At 40.7% G+C, this 20,950-nt stretch overlaps 1 long non-coding RNA gene across 1 annotated transcript in view; it reads right to left on the bottom strand.

Moving 5' to 3' along the window:
* Window positions 1-20,950, bottom strand: part of LOC116701307 (uncharacterized) — a 32,630-nt gene that overhangs the window by 3,482 nt on the left and 8,198 nt on the right. Inside the window, exon 3 of the long non-coding RNA XR_004334891.1 lies at window positions 11,786-11,818. This is a non-coding gene — a long non-coding RNA (uncharacterized LOC116701307). The remainder of the gene's footprint in view (window positions 1-11,785; window positions 11,819-20,950) is intronic.

Below are 20,950 nucleotides of genomic sequence, written 5' to 3'. Positions count from 1 at the left end.
ACATAGGGCTCTAAAATAGTAGTCATGTTGTGGTTATGATACACTTGCTGCATTAGTTAAAAGATAAATCCATTTTTGTTACATGGCCTCCGGCTTTAGATTTCCATTATCTTAGCTATGACAAATTCAGGTTCAAAATCGCTCTTTTTAGAAAATACTGCTGCACTAATACCTCTGCTTGCTTTTATAATCAGATTACAGTTTATGTAGTCAAATTGTACTTTCCTCCAAGGCGGAAAAGTGGGTCAGGATGTTTTAGATTTAAAAAAGGCAGCATGGGATCTGACTGCTCCTCCCACACGTATTTCCTCTTTTTTTGAAGATGCCAGGTGTCTTCAGAGGGTGGTGGTGTCAAATTAAAGTCAGTGTGTAACTTCAGTGAAACTTCATAAAACAACAGCTTCATCTTCACCCACAGCTGCTACCTTGATAACAAGCTGCCAATGCTATTTATTGATTATGATGCTTCTGCAGTCTACAGGGTCATAGTTAAACACAATGAAATTTCAAAAGTTAGTGACATGGTTATACTTAAGCTGCTAAAAATTATTTTTACCAAGTTTAATGTGAAAGCGCTTCTTAAAGGAATAAGACAAGATAGGACAAGACAAGATTGGATACGATAAGATAAAACTTTAGTAATCCAGAAGAAAACTGATAAAATGTGCAGTAAAAAACAAGGCTACCTTGGCTCTGTCTCAGTTGTGTGGACTAAATGGACATTAGCTAGTTTAGAGCAGCACTGTAATCTGCGGTAATGTGTCAATAAGCAGCCCATTAATGAAGGCCACAGAGCACTGGGACAGTATTGGCACTGTTGTGAGAATAATGTATTGTAATAAAAAAGGCTGTAGTTTGCAATGGCAAACATTGTCAAATTTAACACATTGCAAGCCTCATTATGAGGACCATAAGGTTCCTCTATCATTATGCACATCTGCTCCCTCAACAATTCAGTGGGAATTTACTCTCCAAATACTGCCCAAACCGTCCCGCCTGGACGTAAATGCATAAACTGTACTTGGGCCAGGCCAGCTTTGGTCACAATAAGTATTCTACAAGCGCAATTAAACAGGAGGTTTGACATTATGCCACATCCCTGAGGGGAGATTACCGTAAAGTAATTCATAGCACTACTCAGCAAACTATGAATTACTTGTCAAAGCTTGTCATGCCAAGGACCAGGGGTATGAGAGGGTGCTGGAATTCAGCCCTGGTGATACTCAATTATAGCAAGACAAAGGCATGCGGTGCGGTGACATATTGAAGGGAGGAGAAGTGCAGCAGACCAAAGCTTTGGTAACATGAGAGACACAGCAGTGCATCAAACTTGTGATTCTGTTCCTGGTGTGTTGGTAAGCCTTTCAAATGGAATTTACAGAAGGGTAAGCTTTGTCTGGTTTGCTCTTTTGCTGAGAGAAGAAATGTCCTATTCATGACAGTTAATAGAAAGCCGTCAGGACTGTGGTAGCAGCAAATGATTCAGCGGTGTATCAGCACGTCTGTGCGGTCACTTCCCTGACTTTCCCCACCATTAAAATTGAGAGTGCAAAGACTCCCGTATAAAATGAGGCCAGAGCAAAACCAGCTTTAATGTGCATTAATGCTCTTTCCTAACCACGTTGAAATGAAAAAGCTCAACTTGGCTGCAGGAATTCAAAGCGATGACAGAAATGTTTTCCCAATATGATCAAAGACAACAAGCTCAATCTGCTCCTGGCAGGCTTAGGACTCAGTCAGCTGCACTGTGTCTCTTGGGCTTGCAAACTTCTTCTTCTTCAAGTGGTCATACAGAAAAAGCTAATTAGTGCACGCTAGTATTATTATGCACGCCTTTTCATCATAACTTTTCATTATCTTTGTCTGCTGGGATAGGCTCCATTCCATTTAAAAAAAAAAGGACTCTCACACCTTTATACATCGCAAAAAAAACAATAAACACGTCCTTCTCTTGGATGACTCTCAAACAAATGCAATCACCTACTTTATTGGATTTGCTTAAGTAAGTAAGTGAATTTGTTTTTGGCCAACCCTTCTAAAACTTTGTAAACAAGTCAGAGTGATAAAGCTTAGGGAAACTCAGACATACAGTTGTGAATGTGTGGGCGACTTAAAAATAATGGGTGAACCTGCAGACCAATCGAAACCAATAAAAGCAATGGCTTTTATCCATGTAGCCCACACTGGAGCTGAGCAGCAGAGTTTAGAGTTACATGCTGTAGGATACTGGGTGTGCTGGCTCCAACTTCCATAAGTGGGAAGAGTAAAAGAAAGACAACACAGCAGAGGATGTGGCAAGTGTGTATTCTAATAACAAACACAGACAGAGCATAAAATAGGCCATATCCTTTATTGGGGGAATGTTGAATTGCTTCCTACCAATTTAATAAACTTACAACTTTGTCCCTTTTTTAAGATTAAATAGAAACAATAGACTACTGCAACAAACATGCTTGAGAGGCCCTGAATGAAAAAACTAAATAATTGGAAAAACAAATGTAGTTCAAGGTTGTAGGCTGTCAAACATCATGGCGGATGGTGATGATCAGGGCACTGCAGCTCCTGGATTCAAACTCAGGCCCTCGATTAAAACCTACCATATACAGGACTGTTGATGGCCAGGTTATTGTGAGGATGAGTTTCTTAATTTTCTCGCAGTGAAAATTAAAATTATGACTAGGTGAGCTTGTCTTTTAGCCGCAAACACATTTGATTCGCGTGGATCGAGACTTCCAAAAAGCGTGTTTGAACTTTGTCCTGAAACAAACAACGGTGCGTGATCCATAAAGGCAGCCCGAAGGATACTAATAATATCAAAAGTTGCTTAAGAGTGTTAAACGAGTGTGGAGAAAACATCCCCCGTTTTTCTCCCCACTATTGGACGAGTTACCGCCTGTGAGTTTAACAATCTGGATGTGTCTAACCTGCGAGCAAGATGGAGCGTTTGTACAGTGAGGTCTGCACTCTGAGAACATGCGGTTAAACTTCAGGCTGATACTGCGGGGACTTGAGTTCTGTGAATGCGACCATAGACAGCAGAATCGCTGCAATGGAGCTGCGGTTGGAACCGCGGTGGCTGGTGTTACGAGTGCGCTGGACTCCTGCCGTATTGAAACGCGGCAACGGGCAATGGTGAGGTGCTCGCTCTTGATGCGACAGCCGCCGGTCTCTCCGCACCCTTATCAAGGGCTATGAGTGTCTGTGACAACCCTGTTGGAGCTGTGGCAAAATCGCCGAAGTGGAGCCTTGTTGTTAACGGGCCGAGCTCAGAGAAATGATGCTGGGGGTCAGTCTGCCTCGTCAAAACAGCGTGATAGAAGACCTGTCAGGAGGATGGTCAAGCCGATCGTTGGCACCGCTGCACAAGGGATATAAAGGTGTTCGAACGAAGTTGGTAAGTTGTTTTGCTACCAAATTCTCACCAGACCTTGAAGCGAACACTAGGTACTTATCTGAACAACTTGGCCGGGAGGTCAACTGTCAGCGTATTGTCACGGTATTTAAGGTATGGACTGAGTGCAACGATGTTGCGGAGTTGTATAAACCTGAATTGTGGCCTGAAGGATCTGTCTCACATAATTCCCTCAGTGTTCACTAGCTAAGACCGCCCAGGGGGGCCGTAGGCCGCCCGTTTAGGACCTATCTGGTATAGCAGGTGTTGAGGTAGTGGAATCGTTAACTGTAGAGCAAACAAGCCCGGTCTGATTGCCTTCAGCTATCGATGGTCAAAGAAGCCCCTTATTCATGCACTACGAGGGTACCGAATGAGACTGGACTCGTAATTAATCCACATGGAGCAATCAAGCAAAATGTCGGAAAACACCGGGCGCGGAGCAGGAGAACAGGGGCGCGATCCAGACAATCTCAATCCGGGCAAGAAACTGGCAATCGAAGTGGCGGGGGAAGATTGCGATGAGCGGGGGGGGGGGGGTACCCGTGGCGGTGTGTGTGGTCAATAGGAATTGTTCTTCTCATGTAAGGCTTATGGGTGTTGCTGTGGGGGGACAGATATGAGCTCAGACTATATTTGTTAACGTGTTTGTCAAAGAAGGGCCGAGTGAGAGTCACACCAGTGGGCGGGTCTTGCTCGATGGTGTTTTTGCCTCCAACGTCGCCTCCAGGCAGCTAACCCTAACCCTAAACATAACCATTGCCCCTGCTGGAAGGACATGTTGGGGCAAAAGACACCAAACAACTAAACAGGAAGTTCCACTTTAATAGGCCTGATCATTGAGATAAAGTCTGTCTGCAAGAAGAAAATACAAAGACAGGAGAGGATTGTGCTTTGGAAAGAACAGAAGTTTAGTCAAGCCAAAAGATCCTCCCGAATTACACTAATGCATTGCATTGTAATCACTGCTATTACATGTAGATTGTGTTAATTTTTGCCATACATAACTATTAATGTCACGAGAGGTGGCAATCAAAAATATGTGAAACTAGATTGCATGATGCCAAAGTTCCATCAGCCAAAGTGCAAACAGCAGTTAAATGGTTTGAAAGTTATGACTGTTTAGTGACAGCACACTTATGAATGTTAGGCAGAGCTTTCTCCAAGCACACATCCTCAGATGAACCGGAGTCCTATCATCCCATCCAAGGTCACATCGGACAAAACCTGCCTGCCTCTCGTTGTCTCTACTCGTTCCTTCCCTCCTGTCTCTCTCCCTCCACTCTCTCAGTTCTTCCTCATTCTCTCGCTCTGCATATCTCACTGGATTTTAGATTTCTTTAACCATAGTCTGCTTCTCCTGCTTTTTCACTGTCTCTTTATGTAGCCCGTCTCTCACTGGGACACATTTCTTTCTTTTCTTTTTATGTGTTCTTGCAGGGATAAAGGGAGGGTCAGTCCATTTCACTTGATCCTGTGCTCTGTGCAGTCTAAACGGCAGCTTGGTGACCGCACAGTATGCATGATGGTTCAGCTGCTGCAGCTAGATCACAGGCCATTTTCACCCAGCTGTACTCTTCTCATTTGTCATTACTCTCTCAGACAGACACACTGTTGGGTCCCACGAGCCTCACATCTGTAGATATAAATGCATGTTTGATAAAAGATAAGACTGAGCTCTTGCAGTTGCATTTCTCAAAGACTGAGGTAGATGTTTGATTATAGAACCATTACAGATATTCTTGTATTTTGTAAATTACTATACTGTGACGCACTGTAGTTGAAATAAAATTAATTCTGAAGCTCAAATCTGTAAAGTAGACTACACTACATCCTTCTCATGTTCACACACACACCACCACACACACAACACACACACACACCACCACAACACACACACACACACACACACATTTAGTTGAATGACAAGTCCCTGCCAAAATCAAGCCCACTGACATTGCAGTTATGAATGGAAGGTCGCAGAATATTCTACTGTATTAACTACACATTACTTTATAGAGATTATTTTTGATTGTGTGTGAATAATGATATTTACTGGTCTACAGCTGTGTCCAAGTTAGAGCTGGGTCCACAAAGGTGGCTCCATCAGAGGACCTGAAGCCAGACTGAAGCCTGCTCCTCCTCCAGATGAGACAGCGTAGCCTGATACAGACCAAACTCATGGTAGTTTGGGCGCTCCACTTTGACTCATAAGGCAAACATTTCCAGATTTATCCCTAGGAATGCTGTCCTTTAAAAAAGACAAAAAAGAGAGAATGAGGTTTGATGTTTAGCTTTAACACATGGTGACAACTGGTGCACTGGGTTTATATTAATAAATGCATATAACTTAGATTTACTCTTTTACAGATTAATGTAAGTTATATGTGTGTTAGTCTATCATCCATTACTTACATGTTTGCAGTGTTTTTTTAAATTTGTTTAAATCAATGGGTATATCAACCAGCGAGCTATAAGCCACCTAGTCTCGTATTGCTAAAAAAATGGTCATATGGTAATATTGTTGTTATCTGGTTCACATACACATATACACACTGTTGACACAGTCTAGACGGTAGTGTCTCACTAAAGCTCCAGAAGGCTACAGTGATCTAAAACTGGAGTTTTTTCTACCAGCAACATTTAAAGATATTTTAAAGAATCACACTCGCACCTCAAACGCCTCTGGCAACAATGTGAGAGACATAGCTGTCTAAACCTCCCACAATCCTTTCAGGCAAAGCCCATGACATCTGCAGACAATGAAAAAAAGAGAGAAGAGGAAAAAGGACTGTTCTGTCTCTCCCAAAATAATGGCAAAATAAAACAGAAAGTTAAAAAAACAACCAGCAACCATTTGTAGAATTCCTTAAGATTGTGACATCCATATTTCTCAACTTTCTTTTAAAATGCACATCATAGAAATGTTTTGATCTGCAAAAAAAAAAAAACTCTCAAACCACTACTGGATTTTGAGTTACTGTATAACTGTTCAAACTGTGGATAATCATTGTCTCTTTTGCGTGTTTTTCTGTCAGACAAGACTTTCTGAGTGCACATGCTGTGTTTCTCCTCTGTTAACTCCGTCCCTTCATGAGTGAGAGAGCAGCATCCTCTCCTGGTAAAAAACAGACACTCCCCTTTTTGGATTTCTTACCCTTTCTTCCTTGCTGAGTTTCTACAGAGCTGTTCTGGCAGGGGAAAACTACTACTGTAATCTGTGCATATAAATGTATCTTATAATAGTTTCATCTGCATTAATGCAACATGGATGGAATACATCTTACAGGAAATATAAGATCTACGTATATATATCTAAGTACAGTCTATGACTGTATACAGTCTATGGATCAAACTAGGTATGAAGCATTACTTTGTGTCCTCCTAATAAAAGAGCATGACAAGCATTGTCCACGGAGGGTGCCATGCATCACACACTGTACACATCAGCTAGTCTTTCTTCCTTTTATGTCCAGCACAACCACAGTCTGATCTGTTGTTCCCATATTTCCACTGGAGCACGCTAGGGGGAAAAGATTGAGGACCTGGCTCAAAAACACCTAGTTTTTTTCTGCCTATTTTAGGGATAGGCTTCAATTCTTTCACAACAAATCTGACGTGATCACATAATAACCTGTATTTACCACTTATTGGGATCCTCTTATGTGTAATCTTCTCGTCAAGAGTACAGTAATTTTGTTCAAGAAAAACACAAACAATGAAATCTCTGCCAAGAGGCTAGATTCCTTTTCTCCACTCTCAACTCAAAAAAACCCCAGCTTGTTAAAATCTTGAATGCATTACTCGCGCTAAGATCATTTTCCAGGAGATCTCCATTAAAGCCTTGTGTAGTGCAGATTAATATGTTGTTTACAGCTAACCTTGTGTTGGGTTTGTTGCGTCCAACTAACTTGACTGCTGCCATCATTTCTCCACCATGCTTACTGTTGTGGTAAAACGTTTCTCTTTAGTTTTGTAAAATTCACATCCAAATATTTCCTGCTTCAATTACTCATTGTGACCATCACAGGAAATAAAATAAAACTTTTGAGTGCAGCATGACCAGGCTGTCAGTCAGCAGAATAAGTTTTGGTTGGATTTTCTCTTGCAGCTATGCATCTCTCTGCAGATGACAGACAGTTTGCCAAAACTGCCCGATGAATGAGTGATCTGTCAGTCCACATTTAGAAGTAATATATGGCAGCAATAAATCAATTTCTGTTTTTGGTGGGACCAAAAAAAGAGCAGACCAGCACTTATAAGTAAAGCAGTTTGAGCTGAATCACTTGAGCAGACTGTCGATTGTTGGTTGTTGATGTTCAATGCTACCTTGAAACAGTTTAAATCATTATGATGAGAAATGAGAAATGTATGTGACAACAGAATTAGAGGGGAGACTAATTATGTCACATGAAAATGGTCCCTACAAACACATCAGTAGTAGAAGAAGCATTCAGATCCTTAGTAAAAAGTAACAAAACATACTCCATTGCATTATATAAAAATTGCCAGAAACATGTGCCAATGTGAAAAGGTGTCCCTCAACTGTTTGGGGTCACTCTCACTGCTCTCATAGCGGCGCTCTCAGTTGGCAGGCAGTTATTCAGCAACAAAGCTCTCAAAATCCCTTTACACATCACGTACCTAGCAGCAAACACGAGACAGGCATAGTTAGCAACTAGCTGATGAACATAGTGGAGCATTTAGCTGCTAAACAGACAGCTATTTCCTTCAGGACTGGTAGAGACCAAGACAGAACTAAATGGTGAGTAATATGTTACTTACATTCATCAGTGGCCAATATGAATATGTGTCAAAATTGTATTCCACCTAGTCACACACTCATGGCCTTAATTATGGCACATGCTAAAATTTTAAATGTCTTTCATCTTTATGATGATGTACATTTTATGAAATGGATGTATAAACAGTACAAATAGTCCTGGACAGGACATCTTGTTAATCATGTCTTACTGAAGCTCCCCTTTCATACAGTACACTGTGCATCTTCCTGACTCACTCCCTCTTTCATTCACGTTTCCATTGACACATGACATTGATGACACTGTATTAATGACATCTTCACTAAAGCTTTGTCTCAGAGGGTTCCCTCGGAACATATTGCATTTCTATAAGCTCCAATGTTCACCTAAAACCTCCAAGAAAAAAACACTACAATACAGCAATAGTGCACATCAGTTTATTGGTACTGATATGCTTAAAGAAGCCACAGTGGTCTGTGATGTTAGAATAAACGGCATCCCACTTATATGATTTCATCACCTGAAAACACTCTGTCTGCTGACGTATGATACGATGAGAAACCCTCTGCCATGTTTGCTTCTCCTGTTCCCGCTTAGATGTGTTTACCAAAGGTCTCGTTCAGTCATCAAGAGGCACCGGAGACTCAATATGGAATGAAAGCTCGATCTGCATACATTAGAATAGTAAATGTAGTCGTGCTCACGACAGCAACCATACATAAAGATTAGTTTCATGAAGTGACAGAACTTCCTATGCTTAAGGGAAGAAAAAGGCACAGATCTGTGGACCAGAGACAGATGGGCTATCAGAACCATCTATAATTATGCATACAATAATGGGCTCTGTTAACTTTGAAATGTCCCTTGAAAAAAAAGAATTTTGAGTCTCTAAAGATTGTATTTAGTTGCTGGTTAATGGGCAGTTTAGTGGATATTTTGCCTAATTAACAAGCAGGGGAACAGCAGTGCAGTATGGATTAAAATATTCATATCAAATACTATTAATTACCATGTCTCCGACCTTTTGTTTCATTTTTTAAACATATAATGAACGTTGTTCCGATATATTGTGCCTTAAATGGTAGTTTATGACTCCATCAACAATTAATTAGAAAAAAATCTAGAAAATCAGTGTTACCCCATTCAACTGCAGAATTTTTTGTCTGTTTGATTAACATCAGTAGAGAATTGTTGTTTACTGTCCAAAACTGGATTCATGTGATCTTATAGAGATATTATCCACGTTTTGTTCCAGTAACTTCTATCTCACCAACTAAATCATTCTTAAACTTGTATGTGCTGTACAATTAAAAATCAGTGTTATCCATGAGTCAGTAGTATTGATGATAACCTTGGAATCTTCTTAAAATATATATTTCTACTGACAAATTTATGACCTGTTTAAATAGAAGAGCAAAGAGGTTGACATATCTGACCTGAGATAACATGACTTCCAAACAACACAACTCAATAATTTTATGTTAATATGTGAAAACGTGATGACAAGCTATAGCTCATTTGGGTTAATGTAATTATATTTCCCCTACTCATTCTAACTGTACGAATACAACTTATGACATTAGAAGATAAAGTCATACAAAATTTGCTGTTAAGTTTAATGTATTGTTTGGCCTCCTAAACTTGTGTTAGTTAAGTTATGTTACAGCTTGGATGCTACGGTTCCTTCCTGTAATCACTGTTCCTGCTTTTGACATGGACGTACTTCCTATGTTTCAAAGCAACTATTCTAAAGTTTTACAACGAAGACATTTCAAATGTAGTAAGCAGGAGCAGATCCTCAGATCTCGATCCAGTCGGCATAAGCCATTTATATCATCTGTCTGCTGAAAGTAATGTTATGTGTTTGCCTGACGTGCAAGCTCAACACAGCACAATGACTTTTTATTGTGGGTGGGAACATTCCTGTGTTAGCTCCACTGTTTTGCCTCTCATGGCTCTATCCTAAATGTCAAGCTACCTGTGGCGGACTGAGATTATTGTGACATAATTTTTCTCCAGTAAATTCACACCCTAAAGAAGACCTAAATAGTGTGTGTCCTAGTAAGAGTCATCTGCCCGGGCAGACGATGCACTTAATCATCAGTCATGGTCCAGACCACCAGGAGGTCTGCTGTTTCCACCTTCTCTCTGGTCACCCTGAGTAAGTGTTCAAACACTTGATTAGCTTTCTGAAAATCCTGGCAAATCCTGGGCTTAGGTGATTAGTGTTGATTTGACATGAAGACCTGTTTCTCAACACAGTATGGGTTAGAAAACACATACGTACCTGTTTGGATACTCACTCTCAAATAGCCACCAACTTCCATAAGCTGAGTTAGAACATGCCCAGACTCCCATGTTGTATGCAAAACAAAACTCATTATTTAAATATACAATGTAACTTAAAAAAGGTCAATGCAAAACTAAATGAATATGGAAATTGGCACGATTACCCATCTAGTGTGATAGCTTGCCACGTCTGTATAATATCTGAGGTTCACCTCTTCTATCATCCCACCAAATGAACAGCTGGCAAACCTGAATCTATCATGGGCTCTGCATGTTTCACACACAAAGCTGCTCCATCCTGCTGCAAAATTATGTTTTTTTTTTATGAAGTTGCTCTTACAGTAGCCAGCTTGGTTCCGGCAACCAACTGTAAACAATCTCACCCTGTTTGACATCTGGCACGTACCAGATGTGAACCTGGGTAGTGAAGATAAGAGCTAGAAATTATCTTCCAAGTATTAAGAGCACAAAAGGCTTCATGATGATACACATTCACACATAATATGTCTATGGGGCTATCAGAGGAAGCAGAAAAGCAGCTATAGTCCATTAAAGATATTAAAGAAATTAAACTTCCTGGTAAACAATTTACAATTAGGCTTTACTTTACTCTGTGTTTGGATTGGAACTCCTGTTATTGGCAATAAAAACATATCTCTCTCATTTGGCTGCAGAAGGAAATCTTTTGATTGACAGCATGCATGACAGATTTGCAACAGCCCACGGAAGTTCACTAATCACTCTGAAGTCCTTCCTCGCTTGTTTCAGTGAAAGCACAGGAGACCCGTGGTCACAAGCCATACTGATTTTTCCTTTGGCAATGCAAAAAGCGTAATCACCGCTGATGTCATATTGGTTTGTATAAATAATGATCTCTCTTTCTGATTTGTTGTCCTTCTCCATGTGTATTGTCTTTTTCCGTTGCCTTGTGTCCAAGAATTGACTTTAAAGCTGGCATTTGTGCACATTGAATGACAGCCCAGTGACTGAATCCCGAGACAGGGCATCAGATGGCTTTGTTGACATCTGGAAAAGGCCTGGGTTAACTGTTCAAGCAGCAGTGCCTAAGCGCATCTGCCTTTTTGTTTTCTAATGTTATCATCAACCTTACTGTGACTCCTCTAACCAGACCTCACCGTAATAATACCATCTGACCCTTCGTATTTAAACATCAAGCACTCCTGGGTCTGGTCGTCCCGAAGCTTGTCAATCTGATGTTGTCTGACTGTATTGTGACAAGGAGAACATCAGGATGATATTTAAGTCAAGGCACATCTCCAATGCGGTAGAAAACACTGTTGCAGAAATCAGGGCAAACATAAAAGAAGATTGAGGCACGCACCTGATTTCAAAGAATGTGTTTGCAGTTCAACATCTAAAAGACAGAGGGAGCAGAAAGAAACATTCCTTAATAAAACAGCAACAAATGCGTCTGCTCATCAGTGTCCTAAAACCCCCTGCTGCTTGCTGATTGATATTCTCCAACAAGCCTCCTTGGATATCACTTCCTCCCTTTCACTCCATATCAGCTGACGCTGGACACAGCATAACACATTTTCAAATTACCAATGTGAATCTAGTTACACACAGGTCTGTTGTAAGAAGTTTTAATGTGTTTTGTCTTTCTGCTTGTGTTCAGTGAGCAAGTCATAAGAAAGACAACTCACTAATCTGTCAAACAATATCTGTCTTCTTCCTTGTGAGCATCTGGGAATTTAATCACTCACAATTATGCATAGATAAGAAGATTATTGTGGATTTGTTTGTGAGGTCTTCAGATACACATAACCTGGTTTAGTTTGCCTGAGAGACAGCTGAAAATGGACAGGGACCCAGGAAACACACTGTGCATGCTGAAAACTGAATAAGACAATTGGACCTGCTTCATTTCAGTATGTTGATCCACAATTCCTAATACTGGCATTTATGTCCATCACAGAATTGCATGATAATCGGAAGTATTTGTTTTCTGTGGTGGTGACAGCTGATTTTGAAACAAACCTTGTCTAATTTGATACTAAGTCGCCTGATATTTTCCTCTTTTTGGGCATATGCATTTGTCAATTGAAGCATTGTGTGCACATTAATACATTTTTTCTCTTTAAGTTCTCCTTGTGAACTAAATTTGGATATTTTTGCCTAGAGTTCACAATGTTTCCTTGGAGTGTTTTCACTTTTGCAAAATGCTGCACTTTCAATCTAGGTAAAAAGAAACTCAAAAGAGAGTAAGCAAAATATCCTCTACATTATACTTCAAAGATGATGGTTCTTGGTAAATAGCACCCCCAAAAATTTATATATTTGAAAATATTTCCCATTTCCCTGGACTATATAAGAACCCTGCAAAACAACTGAATATGTGCTTCGTGGTTTTAACATCTTATCTTCTATTCTGCCTGATTTATACTTCCATTCAAAATTCCGCAGGACTTTCCAGTTGGTTCAAATGTTTTGTTATAAAAGGACATTCTACTGTAAGTAAAATTTTATTAACAAGTTTCACATTCCTATCTATATGTCTCAGATATATGTGAAATGGTATATTATTGACATAGGCAACGACTTATGACTTCACTCAGCCTTTTTTCTTGGAATGACGTGGTAATCTGGTCCTAGGTCTAGAAATCATATTATAAAAAATTGTGCAACAAACTCACTCTTCATTTCTTCAATGACTGCAACTCTTTGGTCTTAACTTTGAACTTGGTGGACTAAATTGTGACTTGTTGGACTTAACTTGCAGATTATTCATACTTGTTGGTCTGTCTTGGACTTGATCTGGCTTTTGATCTTACTTAGAACCTGGGACTTGTGGACTTGACTAAGCAGTTGACTTGACTTGATCTGGGACTTGTTGGTCTAAAGTTGGGACTCGTTTGTCTTGAGTTGCACTTGGCCAGGGACTTGCTTGTTTGTCATCTGCATACAATACCCTCTGTCTTTGAATCTGGATTCATGTAAGGAGAAATTCCCTAAAAAAACCTTTCACAGAAAAAATTGAAAAACCTCAGGAGACAAGTGGACGAATAGATATCAATAGATGTACAGTATGTTCAGAATGACCAACATAATGAAATTACAGCATAGACAATCCAAATGACAAACAGTATACATAAATGTAAACATTATAAAAAAAAATGGATCTGGGAGGATTTCAAGCAGCTTCCAGGTGTGAGCAAACAGCTAGAGCCTGAGCCACAACAAGTATTAGAAATTTCTGAGTTCCAAGCATTAGGGGTCAGGGGACCTACCATGCCAATAAACCCTGACACTAAAACACTGTCTGGCAGCGTGATCTAAAGACACAGTCAGAAATTAGCTTCTAGTTTCTAAATTGGCCTTGAGTTGCCCTTACCAAAAAAAGGAGAAAACATGCAAGCTGAAAGCTTCCATCTAAATGGTGCTATTGGTACAGAAAAACATAAAAAATATTCAAATTTACCAGGCTGACTTGTACTTCTTGAAGTACAATGACAAAGTAAAGAGTGAGACAGTTTTACTTTGTTAGTTTTCTCTCCTGATAGGGCTTTGATGACTCATTGCTCGAGCCGAGCAAGGGTGTTGGGAGGATATCATTTGCATTGTGTCATCTAAGGAATTAACAACCCTGTGAAGAGCTAACCTCGTCTAATTAGGATGCTCTGTCTAAATAAAGCTTTTTCAGTTAACGTGTAACCCTTTCCACAAATATTTATCTGCAAAAACATCAATGAAGGTCATGCCTGATGTATCCTGACATAAGTCTTGATGTGATCTTCTCTGAAAGGACACAGCAGGAGCAGACTACTGGGCAAACCATTAATCATGTCAGTCAATCTTAAATACAGACAGATGTTATTATATGCCTTGACATTAAGGGTTAATGTTCCTTCAGAGCTTGGACAGTGAAGAGGATTGAGCTCATACATTAAACTAGGTGGCACTGTTGCTCCTCCTTCAGCCTTACTACTTTTTGAGAGAAAAAAAAAAAAAGTAACCATTGCATCAATAGTAATCATTGTGATTGATGTGATCAGTGACATCTCAAAATCAATCATGGTCAAGATATCAATAATAGAATGCTTTTATAGTGCTGTAATCTTTACAATAAAAGAATGAGTGTTAAACCTGTTGCCCTCACATAGGGCTCTAAAGTAGTCATGTTGTGGTTATGATACACTTGCTGCATTAGTTAAAAGATAAATCCATTTTTGTTACATGGCCTCCGGCTTTAGATTTCCATTTCTTAGCTATGACAAATTCAGGTTCAAAATCGCTCTTTTTGAAAATACTGCTGCACTAATACCTCTGCTTGCTTTTATAATCAGATTACAGTTTATGTAGTCAAATTGTACTTTCCTCCAAGGCGAAAAGTGTCAGGATGTTTTAGATTTAAAAAGGCAGCATGGGATCTGACTGCTCCTCCCACACGTATTCCTCTTTTTTTGAAGATGCGCGTGTCTTCAGAGGTGTGTGTCAAATTAAAGTCAGTGTGTAACTTCAGTGAAACTTCATAAACAACAGCTTCATCTTCACCCACAGCTGCTACCTTGATAAACAGCTGCCAAGCTATTTATTGATTATGATGCTTCTGCAGTCTACAGGGTCATAGTTAAACACAATGAAATTTCAAAAGTTAGTGACATGGTTATACTTAAGCTGCTAAAATTATTTTTACCAAGTTAATGTAAGCGCTTCTTAAGGAATAAGACAAGATAGGACAAGACAAGATTGGTCGATAAGATAAAACTTTAGTAATCCAGAAGAAAACTGATAATGTGCAGTAAAAAACAGGCTACCTTGGCTCTGTCTCAGTTGTGTGGACTAAATGGACATTAGCTAGTTTGAGCGCACTGTAATCTGCGGTAATGTTGCAATAAGCACCCATTAATGAGGCCACAGAGCACTGGGACAGTATTGGCACTGTTGTGAGAAATGTATTGTAATAAAAACTGTAGTTTGCAATGGCAAACATTGTCAAATTTAACACATTCAAGCCTCATTATGAGGACTAAGTCCTCTACATTATGCACATCTGCTCCCTCAACAATTCAGTGGGAATTTACTCTCCAATACTGCCCAAACCGTCCCCCTGGACGTAAATGCTAAACTGTACTTGGGCCAGGCCAGCTTTGGTCACAAATAAGTATTCTACAAGCGCAATTAAACAGGAGGTTTGACATTATGCCACATCCCTGAGGGGAGATCCGTAAGTAATTCATAGCACTACTCGCAAACTATGAATTACTTGTCAAAGCTTTTCATGCCAAGGACCAGGGTATGAGAGGTGCTGGAATTCAGCCCTGGTGATACTCAATTATAGCAAGACAAAGGCATGCGGTGCGGTGACATATTGAAGGGAGGAAAGTGCAGCAGCACCAAACTTTGGTAACATGAGAGAACACAGCTGCATCAAACTTGTGATCTGTTCCTGGGTGTGTGTAAGCCTTTCAAATGGAATTTACAGAAGGGTAAGCTTTGTCTGGTTTGCTCTTTTGCTGGAGAGAAAATGTCCTATTCATACAGTTATAGAAAGCCGTCAGACTGTGGTAGCAGCAAATGATTCAGCGGTGTATCAGCACGTCTGTGCGTCACTTCCCTGACTTTCCCCACCATTAAATGAGAGTGCAAAGACTCCCGTATAAATGAGGCCAGAGCAAAACCAGCTTTAAGTGCATTATGCTCTTCCTAACCACGTTGAAATGAAAAAGCTCAACTTGGCTGCAGGAATTCAAAGCGATGACAGAAATGTTTTCCCAATATGATCAAAGACAACAAGCTCAATCTGCTCCTGGCGGCTTAGGACTCAGTCAGCTGCACTGTGTCTCTTGGCTTGCAAACTCTTCTTCTTCAAGTGGTCATACAGAAAAAGCTAATTAGTGCACGCTAGTATTATTATGCACGCCTTTCATCATAACTTTTCATTATCTTGTCTGCTGGGATAGGCTCCATTCCATTTAAAAAAAAAAGGACTCTCACACCTTTAACATCGCAAAAAAACAAAAACACGTCCTTCTCTTGGATGACTCCAACAAATGCAATCACCTACTTTATTGGATTTCTTAAGTAAGTAAGTGAATTTGTTTTTGGCCAACCCTTCTAAAACTTTGTAACAAGTCAGAGTGATAAAGCTTAGGGAAACTCAGACATACAGTTGTGAATGTGTGGGCGACTTAAAAATAATGGGTGAACCTGCAGACCAATCGAAACCAATAAAAGCAATGGCTTTATCCATGTAGCCCACACTGAGCTGAGCAGCAGAGTTTAGAGTTACATGCTGTAGGATACTGTGTTGGCTCCAACTTCCATAAGTGGGAAGAGTAAAAGAAAGACACACCAGCAGAGGATGTGGCAAGTGTATCTAATAACAAACAGACAGAGCATAAATAGGCCATATCCTTTATTGGGGGAAGTTGAATTGCTTCCTACCAATTTAATAAACTTACAACTTTGTCCCTTTTTTAAGATTAAATAGAACAATAGACTACTGCAACAAACATGCTTGAGAGGCCCTGAATGAAAAAACTAAATAATTGGAAAAAATGTAGTTCAAGGTTGTAGGCTGTCAAACATCATGGCGGATGGTGATGATCAGGGCACTGCAGCTCCTGGATTCAAACTCAGGCCTCGATTAAAACCTACAATCTACAGGACTGTTGATGGCCAGGTTTTGTTGGATGAGTTTCTTATTTTTCGCGCAGTGAAAATTAAAATTATGACTCAGGGTGAGCTTGTCCTTTAGCCGCAAACACATTTGATTCGGCGTGGATCGAGACTTCCAAAAAGCGTTGTTTGAACTTTGTCCTGAAACCAAACAACGGTGCGTGATCCATAAAGGCAGCCAGAAGGATACTAATAATATCAAAAGTTGCTTAAGAGTGTTAAACGAGTGTGGAGAAAACATCCCCCGTTTTGTCTCCCACTACTTGGACGAGTTACCGCCTGTGACGTTTAACAATCTGGATGTGTCTAACCTGCTGAGCAAGATGGAGCGTTTGTACAGTGAGGTCTGCACTCTGAGACATGCGGTTAAACTTCAGGCTGATATCTGCGGGGACTTGAGTTCTGTGAATGCGACCATAGACAGCAGAATCGCTGCAATGGAGCTGCGGTTGGAGCCGACTCGTGGCCTGGCTGTTACGAGTGCCGCTGGACTTGCCTGCCTTATTGATAACGCGGCAACGGGCAATGGTGAGGTGCTCGCTCTTGATGCGACAGCCGCCGGTCTCTCCGCACCCTTATCAAGGGCTATGAGTGTCTGTGACAACCCTGTTGGAGCTGTGGCAAAATCGCCGAAGTGGAGCCTTGTTGTTAAACAGGGCCGAGCTCAGAGAAATGATGCTGGGGGTCAGTCTGCCTCGTCAAAACAGCGTGATAGAAGACCTGTCAGGAGGATGGTCAAGCCGATCGTTGGCACCGCTGCACAAGGGAATATAAAGGTGGTTCGAACGAAGTTGGTAAGTGTTTTTGCTACCAAATTCTCACCAGACCTTGAAGCTGAGACACTATCTGGGTACTTATCTGAACAACTTGGCCGGGAGGTCAACTGTCAGCGTATTGTCACGGTATTTAAGGTATGGACTGAGTGCAACGATGTTGCGGAGTTGTATAAACCTGAATTGTGGCCTGAAGGATCTGTGGTGAGGCGATATTATGAGCCACGCAAAGAGGGGGTGATGGGGGCTAGAACAGCTAGACCTGTTGCTGGGATAAGTCCACAGAATGCGGATGCAACTGCACTGCCCAACTAAACTGTAGCCTATGCGGGTTGGTTCATACAACTGCCGCGGCCTACGATTGGGCAATAGTGCTGGAGACAGAAGCCGGCGTATAGTGGTGGATAACCTGCTGCAGGACTGTGACATTTTATGTTTACAAGAGACTTTTTTATCAAAACAGGATTTGGGGAAACTGAACTCTTTTTGTGAAGGTTTCCATGGGGCCGGTGAGTCCACTACAGACCTATCTATGGGAATAGTAAGAGGACGGATAGCAGGGGGCGTGGCTATCCTCTGGCATGAAAAACTGGACTCTGTGATTAGTGTCATCAGGTTGGAAGTTGACTGGTGTATTGCTGTCCAGATATCTATTAACAATAAAATGTTTACTATCCTGAATGTATACACACCATATGAGTCACATCAAAATGAAGATGAATACTTTAATAGACTGGCTTTCATTAACTCTTTTATTTCTGATAACCATTCCAGTAGTGTTTATGTGGTGGGAGATATGAATGCTGATATTTCAGACAAGAGTTCGTTATTTGCTAGGCATTTGCTACAGTTCTGTGATGATAATAATTTTATATTATCCAGCCAAATGCTCTTACCTGCAGATAGCTACTCTTATATAAGTGAGGCCTGGCACACTACATCATGGCTTGACCACTGCATCAGTACATCTGATGCCCATTCTAGCCTAAGTTCATATAGATGTGTATGAGGCGTCCATGTCTATCACATTCCTTTTATTATGTCACTTGACTGTCTACCTTCCGAGATTCTCAGGAGGCTAATGGGCCCCGTAAGGCTAAACTGGATTGGTCTAAGGTAACTAATGAACAACTGTGCTCATACTGCAGTAGATCTGATGTACTTTTGAGCAATATATATCTGCCCAAGGATGCTGTTTTGTGTTCTGATGTAAATTGTAACATTAGTTCTCACCGTGATGACCTTTGTACTATGTATGAACGTATTGTGGGTTCTGTGTATGAGGCCAGCAGGCCATTATTTATCTATCCTTATAAAAGAAAGAGCATCAAGCCAGGGTGGAATAGATATGTAGCAGTTCACCATGCTGAAGCGAAGGTTGCATTTGAGGCCTGGGTTCAGGCAGGCAGGCCGAGAGAGGGGCCAGTCTTGGAACTCAAAAAGCGTACTAATGCAAGTTATAAATATGCACTACGTTATGTCAACAAACACGAGAAAGAAATTAGGGCGGACTCTATGGCTGAAAAGCTCCTAGGTAGTGATGTTAATGGCTTTTGGAAGGAGGTGAGAGCTCTGAACAGGGACAGTACATCATTACCATGCAACGTAGAGGGCGTCTCTGGGGCTGATAACATAGCAGAGTTGTGGAGGCAACATTACTTTGACCTATTTAATTGTGTTAAAAGTGAACCGTATGAAGTTGGCCATGTCGTCTATGGTGAAAAAGTTGGAATTACAGCCAATGAGATTCATCTAGCTTTAACACAGCTAGCTGATAATAAAGCTAGCGGATCAGATCATATTACTGCAGAGCACCTGAAATGGGCCAGCCCGAGGGTTGCAGTTCTTCTTGCCATTTGTTTTACTGGTTTTATGTCTCATGGGGTGTTACCAGACTCTCTGTTGTCCATTACTTTGGTGCCTGTCATTAAGGACAAAGCAGGAAAGGTGGGGAGTGTGGACAATTATAGACCTATTGCTTTAGCTAGTGTATTATCAAAAGTCCTGGAAAGAATTTTATTAGATAGGTTGTGTGTTTATTTGTATAGTTCAGATAACCAGTTTGGTTTCAAGGCCAAGCATGGTACTGATCTATGTATCTATGCACTTAAGGAAATGGTGGGAACCTACAAAAGACAAAAATCCTCTGTTTTTATTGGTTTTATTGATGCCTCCAAAGCTTTTGACCGAGTTAATCACCACAAGCTGTTTTTAAAACTGAGCTAAAGAGGAGTACCAAATGGTATAATCAGATCCTGGCTTTTTGTATTCCAATCGAGCATACAGATCAAATGGGGGATGTCTTCTCTAGTCCGTTTGGTGTTGGTAATGGTGTCCTCAGGGGGGGATATTATCTCCGGCCCTTTTTAATATTTACAGGATACTGTCTGACCAGCTGAGACAGTGTAAGACAGGATGCATATGGGTAACATACTAGTGAACCATCTCATGTATGCAGATGACTTGCTGTTGTCTCCCCTAGCAGTGCAGGGTTTCAAGGCTGTTAAATATATGTTCCAAATATGGGTTGAATATGACGTGAATATAATGGCAAAAAAGTCTGGTTATGTTTTGTAGAGTAAAAGAGGATAAGGACCTAAATTTTCCATTTTCCATCTGCGGGCATGTGCTTACTGTTGGATGCAAAATTAAGTATTTGGTCACATCATAACAGATCAAATGTCAGATGATGAGGACATGTATAGGCAGCGTCGCATGTTTATTGCAGGCTAACATACTGCCAGGAGTTTTCCTGGTGTTCTGTTACTGTCAAGACAAAACTCTTTAAGCATATTGTACTACTTTTTACACTGCCCCCATGTGGGTCAAGTTTAAAAGGCAAGCTACAATAAGCTGCGGTCACTATAATGACTGTTTGCGTATTCTACTTGGGAAACCCAGGTGGTGTAGTGCAAGTGACTTGTTTTGTCAAGCAGGAGTTATTACTTTCTCCGCTTTACTGAGGAGTTTGATGTATAAATGGATCGGTCGCTTGAATTCTTCTTGTAACTCTGTCATTTTATATTTGATTGACCCAAGGTTCAGTGCTCTGCGATACCAGTCCCCCTTATGGGATTACTAGTATAGTTGTC

The sequence above is a fragment of the Etheostoma spectabile genome, chromosome 14 (genome assembly GCF_008692095.1).
Source record: "Etheostoma spectabile isolate EspeVRDwgs_2016 chromosome 14, UIUC_Espe_1.0, whole genome shotgun sequence".
NCBI classification, from domain to species: Eukaryota; Metazoa; Chordata; class Actinopteri; order Perciformes; family Percidae; genus Etheostoma; species Etheostoma spectabile.
The sequence above is the reverse complement of the archived record's forward strand: the minus strand, read 5'-3'. Positions and strand labels throughout refer to the sequence as shown.